Source organism: Lutra lutra, chromosome 2 (genome assembly GCF_902655055.1).
Source record: "Lutra lutra chromosome 2, mLutLut1.2, whole genome shotgun sequence".
In the NCBI taxonomy this organism is placed as follows: domain Eukaryota; kingdom Metazoa; phylum Chordata; class Mammalia; order Carnivora; family Mustelidae; genus Lutra; species Lutra lutra.
This window is the reverse complement of record NC_062279.1, coordinates 172,862,008-172,877,511: the sequence shown is the minus strand read 5'-3', so window position 1 is coordinate 172,877,511 and position 15,504 is coordinate 172,862,008. Positions and strand designations below refer to the sequence as shown.

The 15,504-nt window shown below is 46.2% G+C and overlaps 1 protein-coding gene across 1 annotated transcript in view; it reads right to left on the bottom strand.

Moving 5' to 3' along the window:
• C2H4orf19 (chromosome 2 C4orf19 homolog) overlaps nucleotides 1–11,892 on the bottom strand; it is a 92,532-nt gene extending 80,640 nt beyond the window's left edge. The window contains exon 1 of the mRNA XM_047719088.1: nucleotides 11,787–11,892. The gene's annotated coding sequence lies outside the window, so the exon portion shown is untranslated. The remainder of the gene's footprint in view (nucleotides 1–11,786) is intronic.
• Nucleotides 11,893–15,504: the final 3,612 nt, after the last annotated feature.

The following is a 15,504-nucleotide window of genomic DNA, read 5'->3' as shown; positions in this document are numbered from 1 at the left end:
TCAGGCCAGGATCAGCTGAGTTTCTGTAAGGTCAGAGTCCCTGAAACCCACTCTCCAGGGGAGGGAGAGCTCAGAAGACAGCTATGGGAAGTCACTGACATGGTCAACTAATTAAAAGGAATCCTTGAATAGGGATGCCTTTGCCTTTGGAAGGTCCAAAATATGGGGGTCTTGTGACAGGGAAGAAGGGTACTTGCTGAACCTCTCCAAATCCAAAGTCTATTTTCCCAGTATAACCAAGGAGGCCATGTGGCTCAGTGCCCCAACTTCCGTACTCTGTGTGTGTGTGAGAGAGAGAATGAGGGAGTGGAGGTAGGGGGGACTGTGGGTGTACTTGTCCTCCTCAAATTTTAGTCCTGCCTCTTGGATCTGAAGTCTACAGTCTACCCGTTGCTTTATTTATTTATTTAAATATTTTATTTATTTATTTGACAGACAGATCACAAGTAGGCAGAGAGGCAGGCAGAGAGAGAGAAGGGGAAGCAGGCTCTCTGCTGAGCAGAGAGCCCAATGCGGGGCTCCATCCCAGGACCCTGGGATCATGAACCGAGCTGAAGGCAGAGGTTTTAACACAGTGAACCACCCAGGCGCCCCCACCCGTTGCTTTAATGAGAGTTTACAGAGTACTGAGAGCACAACGCCAGACACGGACAGAGTCTGAGCACATTATTTAGTGACAAAGATTTATTTACTGGACAGTCCAATAAACGCCAAGTTATTCATAGATACAGTGTGTGCTAGAGAAGACTTAGCTTGTTGTAGTAGGAAGAATTTTAGAGTGAGAGTAAGCATATTCCTGGATTCCAGTCTTGGCTCTGTTATTAATTCAGGGTCATGTGACTTTGGCCGAGCCATTAACCTCTCTGGGCTTCAGCAGCCCCGGAGATGAAATGGAGATAGTGAATCAAAGGACAGCTAAGGCCCTCTTTGGGTCTCACACTCTGGAATGAATGTGGCCTGTGTGTTCAGAAGAGCGAGTAATCACTCTGGGGTAGAATGAGCAAGAGTTTTCATAATAGAACTAGGGTAGTTTGTTCATTTTCTACAAGGTCTGATTTCTCTGTTGCAAAAAACCCAGAGTACAGAAATGTCAGATGTAGATTGCCAATATCCCTAGTAATCTTTGCTTCACAGATAAATACGGTTAACTGTTTGGAATTTTTTCTTCCAGATATTTTAATTATAAGTGCTACTTACAATCATTACTATTGCTAAGTGCTAATTATAATCATTACTATCTGTATTAAAATGGAACGCCAAGTATATGTTTCTTCAACAAATTCTTATGAATTTAAAATTATATCCTGGGCATCCTTCCACCATGTCATCACATACATCTCATTATGTTTATTAGTACAGGGTGTTGCACTGTGTCTGTGAGCTGTATTTTCTTTAGCCAACGCCTATTGACAACATAGAAATTGCTCTTTTTTTTTTCTTTTTGATTATAAACACTGATTCTAACACTATAAAACTTCTTGTATACCCATGTCCTAAAATTCAGTCTTGACATTGCCAGCCTCTCTTCCCATTCCTGTCTGTCACCAGGTCCCGGTGCTGTCACTCAGTGTCTCAGGAAGCCAGCTGTGTCCTTCTCTCCATCCAAAGACCTCCGCTTCATTTCAAGTGGAGGTCCAACAACAGGTCCTACAACCACAGCCCCTTCTGGGTCTTCTCTCTCCCCAGCTCTGCTGCCAGAGAAGCAAATCTTGTGACTTCTACATTGAAAACCTTCAATAGCTTCTCACTGTTCTTAAGGCTACTGACTTATAATGCCTGTCCGGTCTATAATTTGCTTTATGATCCATTGGCATAGGCTCTGGGATGCATGAGTGTGTTTTTAATCTGCATCCTAGGCTGGAGATTTGCTTGTGGACCATGTGGGAGGCGGTAGGAAGACGACCTTTACCCTTGCTCAACTCTAGGTAGTGGAGGTTTGGACATCCACCAAAAACCCCTAAGTGAATAGGAAGGATCACACTGGTAGAGGTCAGATTATGTATAGCTCGTGGCCAACAAGGCCCTCCGCCTCCTGCCTACCTCTCCTGGTACTCCTCGTGCTCAGAACACTTCTAGGAACACTGTCCCCTCTGGACGTGTGACTGCGCTGTTCCCTCCCCTGCCTCGGGAGCTCCTAGGCCTCCTGCGATCTCACCCTCGTGTCTCAGGTGGACATGGTTCCTCAGGGAAGCCCTTCCTCCCTCTCAGCCCAGGCCCCAGCTCCCATTCCATACCCTGGCAGTGCCCAGGACCTCGCTCCCCGCCGTCCACACAGAAAGGTAGAGGGACACGTCTGTGGTGATCACGCTGATAACTATGAGACTGTGTCCGGGTCTGTTCTGTTCACCTTTGTATCCCTGCCAGCTGGCCTGGCCTCCGCAGACATTTGCTCAATAGAACCTTTAGATCTTAGTCCACACAGCATTAGTAGAGGGGGGGAAAAAAGCTTTTTATGGCACTAAGTTCACTAACTAGAATAGGCCCGCTATAGTGAAAACATTTTACAATAAAGTTCTTAAAATAATCCAATCAAACTCACAAAGTAAAGGATGCAGAATTTATAAAATACCAAAGGTGAGGCAAAGGCTGTATCTTTTAAATACTATAAATGCCGAGTTGGTTATTCTGAAAATCCTTCATGGAAACAAGAACCAGGAAAAAGTCATCATCCTCATGCCTCATTTCTCCCGATTTTACAGTTTCCTTTAGTCTCGGCACTTACAGAATGATTTCAGCATGTAACTAAGTTCTGCTTTCTCAAAAAACTCACACTTGTCTCCTCTAATGAAGTCCTTGGCACCCTCTCTATTTCCCACTAATATAAACATGGAATTATGACTCCATCCCCCCTGCCGTACCCTCCTGGTTTCTTTCTATGCTTGAGGTAGACAGAGCATTTAAAACAGACCCTAGATAGACATTTCACTGGTGACTTTATAATAAGGAAAGTTATATATCTGGTTAGAAATTCGGGGCAAATCCTGTGCATCTAAAATGTGAAGTCTGCTGTCACTCCGTGTGGCTTTTATCGATGGTAAAGCTGGAGTGAGCTGTGGGGGGATGGGGGTCACCTGATCGCCTCCCCCATCCCGTCCTTTCCTTCCCTTCCATACCCCACGATGCTGCTCTGGTCCAAACCTCACATTTTACACCTGAGAAAACTGGAGGCCACAGGCTGAGACTCAGAGTTATTATTACACGTCTACGAAGGGCGGACGCATGCGAGGAGAAACTCTCAGGTAGCTTCCCAGTTTTACGGATAAGGACGCTGAAAGCCCGGAAATTAAGTGAAATTCCTGGGGTCCCACATCAAGTGGCAGAACTGGGATTCAAGGCTGATGACGGTCCAGCCGTCATTCGGGGCTTTCTGGGAACATGGGTCCCAGCCTTTACTCCTCCAGGATCACTCAGGAAGGGCAGCAGACCAAATGGCTTAGTGATGGAAGAAAATACAACCTTGCTCCCAGCGTCTTTTTAAAAGGCTCACATGAACTAAACAGACAGTCAGCACTTACAAAAAGAAGTGAGTAAAGACATTTAATGGGACCAAACATGCATAGAACGCTGTCATCTGTGTTTGAGGGGATGATTCTGATGGCTTCTGACTAAAGGCATGCGCGGACGTGTGCGTCACCCAGTCACACCTGCCATTAGGGGCCCCACAAAGTGCTAGGGTGGCAAATTCTTCAGTGGGTTTTTTTTTCCTGTTTGTTTGCTTGTTCTGCTTTTTGTTCGTCTAATTAACTCTTACAGGGTAACTGCCCGTCAAGGGTGCAATTTCAGTAATTTTACTTTCTCTAAAGATACTTCAGCTTTTTTTTTTTTTTTGATTACGTGGAAGTCACATTCCTTTTCTTCCATTAAATCTTTGAATTCAGGCAGGGTGTTATTGGAAGACAACCCTCTAGCTTTCTCCACAGCAGAGGGCTGTGACCGCTCTACCCTTCCCTTTGTTTTCAGGCTCACCTCCCCAGAACCACATCTCAGCCCTGCACTTTAGCACAGGAAACGCTGGCCTTTAGCTTTGACAAGAGAAAGCCGCCCATCAGTAATGGAGGCTGAACTAACCTAAGGCGGGAGGGTCAGGCCTCCTTCAGCGATCTTCTGAGGCTGGACCTCTGCCTGGGTTGCAGGGCCGCAGTGAAACTGTTACTGTGTCCATTTCCAGGACATTTGGCCTCCCTCACCAAAACCAAATCCCGGTGAGGATCATAAAGCCTGTCCCGTCAAGTTCAAAAGAGAATTCAGATAAATTGGGACTTTGTAAACTAAATCTTGACTGTCTAGCCAATTAACTCCGTTTTATGATTCTTTTCAGAAATGACTGCAGCAGTAAATGCATCCTGGGACATGCCAGACAGGCAGCAAACCAGGATTCAAACCCAGGTCGGTCATCAGTGACCCTGACCTTAAAACTCGAACTCTCCCAACTTCCCTAGGGTGCCCAGCAGAGAAAGATTTGCTTTGAAGTCTTTGAGTCAAAGAGTACAGGGCTTGGGGAGGGGGAGGGAGTGGAGCCTAGGGGTCCTGCCTGTGTTTTGCCCCGGACTTGCTGGGTATCCTAGAAAGAACAGCTTTCTCTCCCCAGGCTTTGGTAGTCTTATCCCTAAAACCAGGTGTTTGGATCAGTGAAGCTCCTTTCCAGGTCATGATTCTGTAATCTACAGACATTTTCAGAGCCTTAGCTTAGTTGCTTAAGAAAATAGGCTTAAAATTTTACTTGGAGAAAAGAAAGATCTTTTTATCACTGAAAGAATCAAAGGAAAAGGTTGCAGAATTACATCATTTGAAATATAAAGTGTGATTTGTTGCCACTGGAATCAACACAGGGATTCAACTCGATAAGGAAAAGAGATGAGGGCGAAAATGTTTTATGAGGCATTTTTAAGTTTCCATGAAATAATTACTTTAAAATCCCCAATTTAAACTTTTGAGCATCTGAGTTTGGCACAGTATCTATGAGGAAGGAAGGAAGGAAGGAAGGGAACCCCAGAGCAAAAATTGATCAGTTTGATAATTTCCTCCAAAAACCAAACAGAAAACTTGCAGAGTGCTTTGTGGGTTAGTCAGAAGACTCGGCTTGGAGTCAGCAGAACGGAGTTCAAGTCTTAGCTGAGTGACATCCCGACCTCTCACTGTCCTTAACTTATGAAAGGGGCATAATAATCCTATCTCTACAGATGTCACGGGGAAGATCTAATAAACTGAAGAACTATAGGAAGAGCTGTTCCGTTATAACTCACTGCCTGCCAAAAACAATCCTTTCACTACATACAGGGAAAGACAAGGGATAGAGATTTGGAAATTTGGTTGAACTTCTTAGCCAAACTTCTGAGCCAAAGCTGAAAAACTGCTACGACTCAAAGGAGTGGGAGAAGCTGCCTGAAAGCAAACAGAAAATCAAAACTACCGTTCCACCAGAAAGGATCTTCCTTTTCAGGGCTAAAGAAGGCAGAAATAACATCCCAGCCTTAAAGTGTGGGAAACGCAGTCCAGAACCATCTTTCTTCCTTCCTTTCTTTTTTTTTTTTTCTTTCCTCAGAATGCAAGTTCTCAGGCTTTGGTTCTCAGACTCCACTGTACTTAGGAATCGTCCGGGGATGTTGTTAAGATGCTGATTCTGATTCCACAGATTTGAGGTAGCATCAAGACTGCATTTCTTTTTTTTTTTTTTTTAAAGATTTTATTTATTTATTTGTCAGAGAGAGAGAGAGAGAGAGAGAGTGAGTACAAGCAGATAGAGTGGCAGGCAGAGGCAGAGGGAGAATCAGGCTCCCTGCTGAGCAAGGAGCCCGATGTGGGACTCCATCCCAGGACGCTGGGATCATGACCTGAGCCGAAGGCAGCGGCTTAACCCACTGAGCCACCCAGGCGTCCCAAGACTGCATTTCTAACCAGCTCCCAGGTGGACCGCCATGTTGCTGGTCCATGGACACCACTTTTGAGTACAAAGGTCTTGGCTTTCTAAGGAAAAAATGGTGGAGTGTTGCTTCTGGAGACACGAGGACATGGATTTGAAAGCTGTCTTCATCAGCTCTTCACTGTGGGGCCTCGGGTGGGTAACTTCTCTGTATAATGAGACTAATACCTGTCTCACATAAGTGATAGGAGATCCTTTGAGATACTAATAAATAGATAACAATTCTTTTCAAATTAGTCTTTCCCTTGGCTCCCCTAAGCTCATTCTCTTGTCCCTTACTACTCTTTTCTGATGATCCAGCTGGCTTATTTCTCTTTACTCTGAATCTCATTGTTTACACAGCTTAGGTGCCCATGCACACACACCATACGTTCTTTGAGGGCACAGTCGTCCCTGATTTTATTTCTTTTACCACATAAATCAAACCAAAGTATTCTTAAAGTTAAATTGGGCTCATATGGAACCCTGAGTTGTATGATAACACCATCCCTCCCTGTCCCTGTAGAGTCCTGAAGCAGAGGCAGAACAGTGTGCTGGTTACAAACATGCGCTTTGGGTCAGACCTGAGAACTAAAGCCAGTTCCATCCCTGGCCAGCTGCGTTTCCTGCCTAGCTCAGACTGACATGTCTGGGTCCCAGTGTCTTCACCTGTAAAATAGGATTTCTGCCTTCACCTCAAGCGTTGTTGGGAAAATTAACTTACGTTAAGTTATGCGAGTGCTTGGCCAATGCGGTAGATTATAAAAATGATCATGGGGGCATCTGGGTGGCTCAGTGGGTTAAAGCCTCTGCCTTCAGCTCAGGTTATGATCCCAGGGTCCTGGGATGGAGCCCTGCATCGGGCTCTCTGCTCAGCAGGGGGTCTGCTTCCCTCCTCTCTCTCTGCCTGCCTCTCTGCCTACTTGTGATCTCTATCTGTCAAATAAATAAATAAAATCTTAAAAAAAAAATGACCATGATTCCCCACCCCTCCCCAAAGCCTTCCTGTTCTCTAAGCTGATTTTGCCTGTTCCTCCTGTCAAAGGTGGTGTCTACTTCTCCACCTTCTGAATCTGGGCTGGCCTCCTCACTGGTTTTTTTTTTTTTTTTTTAAAGATTTTATTTATTTGACAGAGAGAGAGATCACAAGTAGGCAGAGAAGCAGGCAGAGAGAGAGAGGGGAGGAAGCAGGATCCCTGCTGAGCAGAGAGCCCGATGCGGGGCTCGATCCCAGGACCTGGGATCATGAGAAGGCAGAGGCCTTAACCCACTGAGCCACCCAGGCGCCCCTCCTCACTGGCTTTTAGAGGAGATCGGAGGAGAAGCACGCAGCTCGGGTCCCTTTCAGCCTGGGCTTCAAGGAGCACAACTTCCATTCTCCCTCGTGCTGCCCTGGGCCTTTAGGTGGTGAACAAGTGAACCAGCCCAGGTGGCGGGGGCAGGGCTGCCTTGTGACAGATGCATGAGGGAGCCCGACAAGTCCAGTGCCCCCACCAGGCCCCAACTGCTGACCCACACAGTCATAAACTAAATCAACAGTAGCCATTTTCAGCTACTACGTTTTTGGACTGGTTTGTTACACAGCAACAGATAATCGATATTCTACGTAAGTAATTTCTACGTAAATAGTGGCTGTTATAATATTTTGGGGAAAAGCTACTTAACCAAAGAATCGACTTCCCATACCACTAAAATCTGTCCTTTTCAGCCAGTAGTCGCAAGGTGACTGCACTGGGAATTGGGATTCTCGGATGTGGTCCCAGCAGTTTTTGTGTTAGATGACCGTATGACCTCATTTCACCTCTCGGAGCCTCAGTTTCCTCTAAATTAAGGTGCTCAGAACAAGTGATTTTTAAAGTTCTTTTCTGTTTCTAAAAAGGATTGAGGGTGCACTTTTCCAGAATGTGACACTTACTTCCTTGCTAACAGACGGTTCTGAACCCAGTTTTTCCTGTCTTCCCGACTCAGAATGTCATCACAGGCAACCTTTGCTATATTGATTTTGCTATATTGGTTTGCTATATTGGTTTCGGTGTTTAGCAGCTGGTTATGACTCCATCTCACACTGACCCTAAGGGCCTTATGCAGAATCTGGGAGGTGAGCCTATTGTCTCTCTGACCACCAAAGAAGAGGGCTAATGCTTCACAGCCGTGACATGCAGACCCAATCTCAATCACACGTAAATGACCCAAGGTTTGCACTCAATTACCAAATGGAAGGAAAAAGACATACCACCAAAATCACAAGAAATGTCCAAGCTCTAGGGTATAGAGATGGACTTCGGGACTCCGAAATAAGTGAATCACCCATAAATCTGAATACACATTGCATGATAGAGCTCTGCGTGGGGCAGTGACGGAGGTGACTGTCCCTCTGTTGCAGGCCCTCAGTGCCTCGTGTGTCCCACTGGGGTGCACTCTGACACAGCATTTCTGCACATGGCGACACACGTCATACTGCCCAGCTGTCCCCCTCGATGACAGCTACCCAGTCAAGAGTCAGGGTGTTTTTATTCCTAGAAGGAGTTGAGCTAAATCGGTGAGTGTGCATGCAGAATGAGGGTAACTGTTGATCCTAACTTGGCCTTCAGATGTACGCATTTAAGTCTGCGTGAAGCAGCGCTGGGTTGTTGAAAGTAAGAACTATACTTGGCTCATTCTTTATCAACACCTTTCCCCGTGATAGAAACAAAGGGCATGCAGCCCGAGAGTAACATCCGTAGAAGGGAAAGCACGTGGCAGGCAGCTACCTGCCTGCAACAGATGTATTTTGAAAAGACATGGAAATCAACTGCAGAGACTTGAGTCACCCCCATATTTTCTTGGCTTGATGTCCCCAATAACTTTGTCCTGCTAAGTACCTTCAGAATCAATTCACTTCTCACTCCCCTCTCGGGTGGAGTGTTACAGCAGCTGCCTTGCTGGGATCCTTCCCATTTCAGTCTTCTCATCACAGCCGGAAAGAACTTTCTAAAAACAGAGCTGCTCTGCCTAAAATGCTCCAGCATTATCTCTTGGCTTATCTGAAGATGGCAAGGTCCCTGAAGGCAAGGACAGTGCCCCTGGCACCCCACTGAATGTGTGTCTGATTATCTCTGGCCTTACAAACTTGCTGTCTCCAAGGTCAGGGAAGGGTTTCCCTTCATTTCGGAGAGCCACGTGTCCACTGAGTAGAACGGAATTCGCTGCTCGGGGTAAAATTTGAGACCTACTCCTTTTTCTTTTAATATTCGCTGCAGCTCAGGAACATCTTTCCCAAGATGCTGGATCACACTGAGCTAGTGTTTTCACTTCTCATTAAGTATCTGCTTCAGGACACATGTTCACCTGATGGCTATGTTAAGTCTTAGGATAGGGTCTTTTTTTTTTTTAAGATTTTACTTATTAGAGAGAGAGAATGTACACGACCAGCAGGGGAGAGGGGAAGAGGGAGAAGCAGACTCCCCGCTGAGCAGGGAGCCCAACATGGGGCTCGATCGCAGGACCCTGAAATCATGACCTGAGCCAAAGGCAGATGCTTAACAGATTGAGCCCCCCCAGGTGTCCCAGGATAGGATCATTTTGATGATATATAGTGCTTCTGAAGATTCCAAACTCTATGGGACCAGGATATTCTCAGGTGAAAAGGGAGTGTGAGTAGATAACAGATTTCATTTTCATGACATTCTCTTAAAACAGTATTCAGGTGCTGACCACATTACGAAAGGCTACAACTGGGTGAACCATCTGACCTGCAGATGGGTGACAGCTCAAGTCTATCCTCCCCTAGGATGAGTCCATTGACTCTTTTCTAGGTATCTAGAAAGTCTACCTGCAACCAGATAATCAATCTAATGACCCATCCCTCCCACCAAAAAAAAAAAAAAAAAAAAAAAAAAAAAGGTGGGGGGGCAGGCAGGAGCTAGGTACTATTTAACCAAGACCTCAAAAGAAGCCAAGATTCAGGGTTACTGGAAACATTGTGAAACCAAAGGAATTTGCAAGGCCAGGTGGAGGAAACCCACCTACTGGGAGACGAATCCTTCCTAAGCTCAGTAAATGGGCTCTTGAGGGCCCAAAGGCAGGGCAGTTCCAGGAGGAAGGAAAGCAAGTATCTGCACTGCCCTTGGGCTAGGATGTGGTTCTGGCCAGAACTTGGCTGGGTTGTGTTTCCAAGCTCAGAAAGATATGAGGTGGGAAGTCAGGAGAATCATTCCATTTTTAGGCTACTGAACATACTTACATGACATGCAAGTTTCTATCTGGTTTTAATCTAGATATTCACAAGCTCTAGAACACTGCAAAGACGGGTCCCATTTATCTTCAGATGTCACTGGAAATGGAAACCTTTAGAACCATTAAGGACCAGGCCCTGGGGCCAGATGCCACGAGACAGGCACTTATCACATACTTGCCGAACAGACAGAGCAGGACCAGGATGAACACGGAGTGAGCAAAGAAGTCCAACTCCACCTCCTGTATTCATCATGTCTGTTCCATTCCTGTTCTGTGATCAAGGCAGCTTCCTATATCTGATTCTTCACACGTTAGGGAAGTATAAAGAACCCCAGAGTCCCACTTAGCCTTAAGAGCTTCAAAGCGCAGTTTCAAAGACCTGCCTCGCGACCGCTGAGGTGTTCTGTAGATATTGGTGTGCAGCATCAGAACCTTAACATCTGTCTCCTTAAAATATTAACCGGAGGATTAGATGTGGGAATAAGTGGAACATTTTTGTGGGAATAAACAAAATTTATTGTGTTTAAAAGCAGCGACCACTTTCTATTTCTTTCTGACTCAACTCTCAAATGTTTCTCATCTTTTCTACAGCCTTGCTCCTCACAACAGTGTGAGTACAAGCCCACCCAGGACACTCATAAGCCGTGTGAAAAGCGCCACCAGTAATTCTCACCGAGACAGGAAAAAAATAAAACACCCTATTCTTTAATGATCTGAACCACCTCCTGGAACACTGACTTCCTCTAAATTCACTGGGCAAAAGTCTATACCACAATGGAAAATAAAATGTACTAAGTTACTAAAGGGAGTTTTTGTTTTGTTTTTGAGGTTAATTACAGTCCTGGAGGGGGGGAAAAAGTCCCAATGATTTAAAAATCTGTCTTGTATCACTGGAAAAATTATTCAGTGGTGGTTTGTGAAAATCTCACCTCATCAGGGCTGCCAAGGTCAAATGAGACCCAAGCAATCCACCCGGGAGATGCTTGCCTAATTATTAAATATTCAGCAAACAGTTTGTAACCATTTAACAGTTTGCACCTGGTACGCTCCTCCAACACGTGCAGCTTCCTAGCGCTGCACCCTCTCCGCCCCACCCCTTCCCACCACCGCCACCCAAGGCGCCAGCACCCCCACCAGAGCAAATCCTGGGACCCAAGGACATTTCAAAGAAACAGCGGCGGTCAGCATTCCATTTCCGTTTTTTTCGAAAACGCTCAGATGTTTAAAAATGGGGAAGGGGGGGCACTTAGAAATAAGGGACAATCTCTTGCAGTTTTTCCAACTCAAGTTCTCGGGCGCTGCTGAAAGTTCATTAATTAGGGATTTAAACCAGAACTGTTTCATACACCACGGAGATGCCAGCTTTCCCAACTGTCCTGGTGTTGAGTTTGGGGCATTTGTAAAAGTCCCGCCCGCGCCCGCCGTCCCCCCTTCCCGCACCCCGTGGGCGCTGGATCTGGCCTCCCTTTCCGTGCCTTTGTTGAATTCCGTGACTTTTCCGAAGTAATCAAACTGAGCCCTGCCTCGCCCCATTTTCACCCCCCATGTCAGAAGGAAGTAAAGAAATAAGAACGACCTGCGAGAAAGTGGGGGAAACAGTGCCCCAAGCCGAGCGGGGCAGGAGGCAAGCCCGCGACGGGGCCGGACGCGCGGGGCGAGGGACCGTCCCTACCTGGGGCCGGGCGGCGGCGGCGGCGGGGTCGCGGCGCCCATGGCTTCGCTGGCCTCGGGCGGCCGCGCCGAGAAACGCCAGCGGCTCAGCGCAGCCCGGAGCCCGCCGCGCTCGCAGCGGCCGCCCCGGCGCAGTCATTGGGCCGGCGCGTCACGTGGCGCGGCCGGCGGGCGAGCCTCCCCGGCACGCGTAACCCTTTACCTGCGCGCCCCGAGCCGCGCGGGGAGCGCCCGGCCGCGCGACCCCTGGAGCCGGGCTGGCCCTCTCCGAGCAGCAGCGGCCGGGGCTTGTGCCCACCGTCTGCCCGTGCCGGGACGCGTCTGGGCGCTTCCTTCTCTGTCCTGCTGGAGGAAGAGGGGAGACTGCTCTGATTCGGGACCTCAGTGGGGGAGATGCGGAAATTTGGCCCCGGGCAAATAGATCTGTACCCCTTCACCCCGTATTTTTGTGTTTAGGGTTGCAGCCTCTTCCGTTTCCACCTGGTGGTGTGCGCTATCGCCTGCCGCGCTATCCGAGTAGAGGGTCGGGGACACCGTGCGGACGCTGTCGTGATGTAACTCGCAGGGAAGTTGCACACACTCGCCTCGCCTGCACACTCGAGACCACAATGGGAGCTCGACGAGGTCCTGCTTCCCCCGCCCCCACTTCCCTCTCTTTTCCTGGGCTGTTGGAACCCCGGCTGCAACACCGTGTCCACACCTCCCGAGCTCCACGCCCCTCCTTGCTGCAGTGCGCGCACGTAAGGAGGGTGGCGAGCTGGTGGCTTTACCCGAAGGTACTGTTTAGGTGTCGCAAGTTCTTTTCACCTGTGTTCCCAAGTTGGGATTGACAGGAAAATGTGTTGAGCAACTGCGCCATCTAGCTTACCCTCTTCTCTCCCCTTCCAGTTATCCAGGGAGAGTGAGGATAAAATAGGCTGCTGCGGAATAGGACAGAGTATTATTTAAAGACGGACATAATGTCCTTAGTTTCTAACGGGCCCACTTTAGGGATTCCAGCCCCATTTACACATCTATCACCTTTTACGGGAGCAAACTCATTTTTTGGGCATCTTGCCAGTCGCGTAGTAGCTGCATGCTTTAAAATGATAGATTTAGAGGGAAGTTACATGCTAGTTTACATCATTTTCTGGTAAAATCCTTTGTCACAATAAAGAAGTTGTCGTGTCCAACTTCTAGTGGATGCTCTAGTAACGCCCACAGAATACTGATACGTTTATCAGTTAAGTTACTCTGACCAAAAAGACATTGGTATTTATCTTAGGTTTTGAAGTGTGGTTCCCAGGCTAGTGGAATCAGCTTCATCTGGAGGGATTCAGTAAAAATGCAGATTTTGGATGCTCTACCCCAGACATACAGATTCTGAAATCATTGGGGATAGGGAGGGTGAAGCCATCTGTGTTTTGCCGAACACTCCAGTTTGAGAACCACTGCTCTGAATATGCTGAAGCAGCTGGCTGGGTTACCTTCATCTCTCAAAGGCAGGGATTCTTTAAAGCCGGAGGTGGTGGTGTCATCGGGAATCTTAAATTAGGTGTTATATAATTTGTCATATTGTTACACTGAAACGAAGCCCCCAACATGTCCATATGTGTGTATGGACATATCTGTACTCCATGCAGATCACATGGAATGCCAAATGCAACTGTGAAGGGACCCTTGTGAAAAACACAGAAGGAAAAAAATCCACGGTTTCTGGATGCATGTGGGAGTGAAACACCATGATTCAGTGAGTGTTTTAGGTGTGTTCATGTTTTCATTGGCATATAAATCGTTCCAACCTGTGAGTCAGGGAAGATAGGAAAACTAATTTGTTTGAGCAGATTTGTCAATAGACTTCTAAATTTGTCCATGTGGTTCTAAAAAAAAAAAGCAACCCACAATTTAAAAAAGTATATGACATTGGCTGAGTTCGAGAGTTTCATGCTGTATGGATTGAACCAGGCAGGTGCCCCCAGAATCAAGTTTAAAAAGCCAACATAGCTTCCAAAGTCATCCATAGTATATGCTGACTCTCCCTGTTCCCTGTTTGTCCTCACGCAGCTTCCTTAACCTGCGATGTCTTTTTGACATTCTGACAGCTAAGTGCCATTTGTCCTCCAAGCCTCCACTGTCCCCTCCTCTTGGCCATTCTTTTTGAATCCCAGTTCGAGTTAATTGCTCCTCTACAGTGTAGTCTCAGCATCTGATTTTCGCTTTTATTAACAACTTTTTTTTTTTTTAAATCACAGTCTGTCTTACATATAATTTAGTTGCGTCTCCTTTAGATTGTATGATTCTGGAGGGCGGGGGTTGTTCGTGACTCACTTTTAGATCATCCTAGGGCATAAGCACAAGGCCTTGGACAAAGCAAACACACCGTATTTGTTGCATTCCTGACCCTGGGAAAGAAGATATTTAAATTTGTTAAACAACAAACTCCTGTGTGTACGAAATGCTTTTATGCAAGCACTGACGATCCATTTTCTCGGACCTGAGAGAGAAGACTTAACCTTCAGCCTAAAGGATTTAGATTAGAATCCAAGAAGGAATTCCCGGCTTGGGTAGTGGAATTAAGGAAAGTTTCCAAGGGGGAATAAACTCTAAACAGAAATACGTCTCAGCCACATAAAGATGAAACCAGATAGATAATTTTTTCAATTTTTTTTTCTTAACGTCTCGATTTTAAGTTTCTCTGAGAATGGTTATTTCATGAAACTGGATATAAAGTTTTCATCCGATTATTTCCTAGTTATTCTCACGTAAGCTCTTCATTGCTAACTTGTTTAAAAAATTTTTTTGTGAGTGTGTGTGTGTGTGTGCGTGTGAGAGAGAGAGAGAGAGGATTGTCAATTCCCAGAGGCAAGAAATGGAAAAAGGTGCCTATGGGAGGAAGATGCCCCCTCGTCCTGCCCTCTCACGTGGAGGCCGTTTGTGAGCAGGGCAATTCCTTGCCTCTAATTCTTCCTACCTTAGCCCCAAGCCCCAGAAGGATGCACACTGTCCTCGCACTTACCCATAGAACATGTTTCCTGTCTGTTTTCCTGTTAAGACTGTGAAATCCTAGAAGACACAAGCTACTTTACTAACCTTTGCATTCCTGGCAAAATGCGTGACCAAATAACTTTGCTAAATGAATACATCTGCACTCTTGGTTTACTTGAAACTCCTGGAAGTTTGCAAAGCCCTCTGGTGATCTTCAGAGCCTCACCTCTTCTCTAACCTGCAAGTTGGAAAACATTTTGTAGGCCATTATCAGAAAGTGCCTATGGGATACTCAATGCTGTATTTTGTGTGCTTTGGGAAAGGTAACAAACAGCACATTGATGGTGTATTGAAATCCTATTCAGTGATTCCCCCTGGGCCTCTGTTTCTAGGTTTTTTACATCTATGAATTTGAAATACTAACAGTACCTACCTCATAAAGCTGTTGTGAAGATTACACGGCTTAGTACATAAAAAGCTCCAAAAATAGAGTCTGGTGTATAGTAAGCATATTATTATTATTATTATTATTATTTCTGAAAATCCCTACACTTGCAAAAGTTGGGGAGGAAAAACGCCACGGAAATCTTAGTTTACCTTTTATTCATACAAACAATACATACACAAGACTGTCCATTGTTTGAAGACGGCAATAATTTTCTAGTGTAACAACTCTGTAACAAAATTTAACTAAATGTAACATTTATGAAAATATAAATCTCTGATTGGGTAATTCTTCCCAACAATACAAAGTT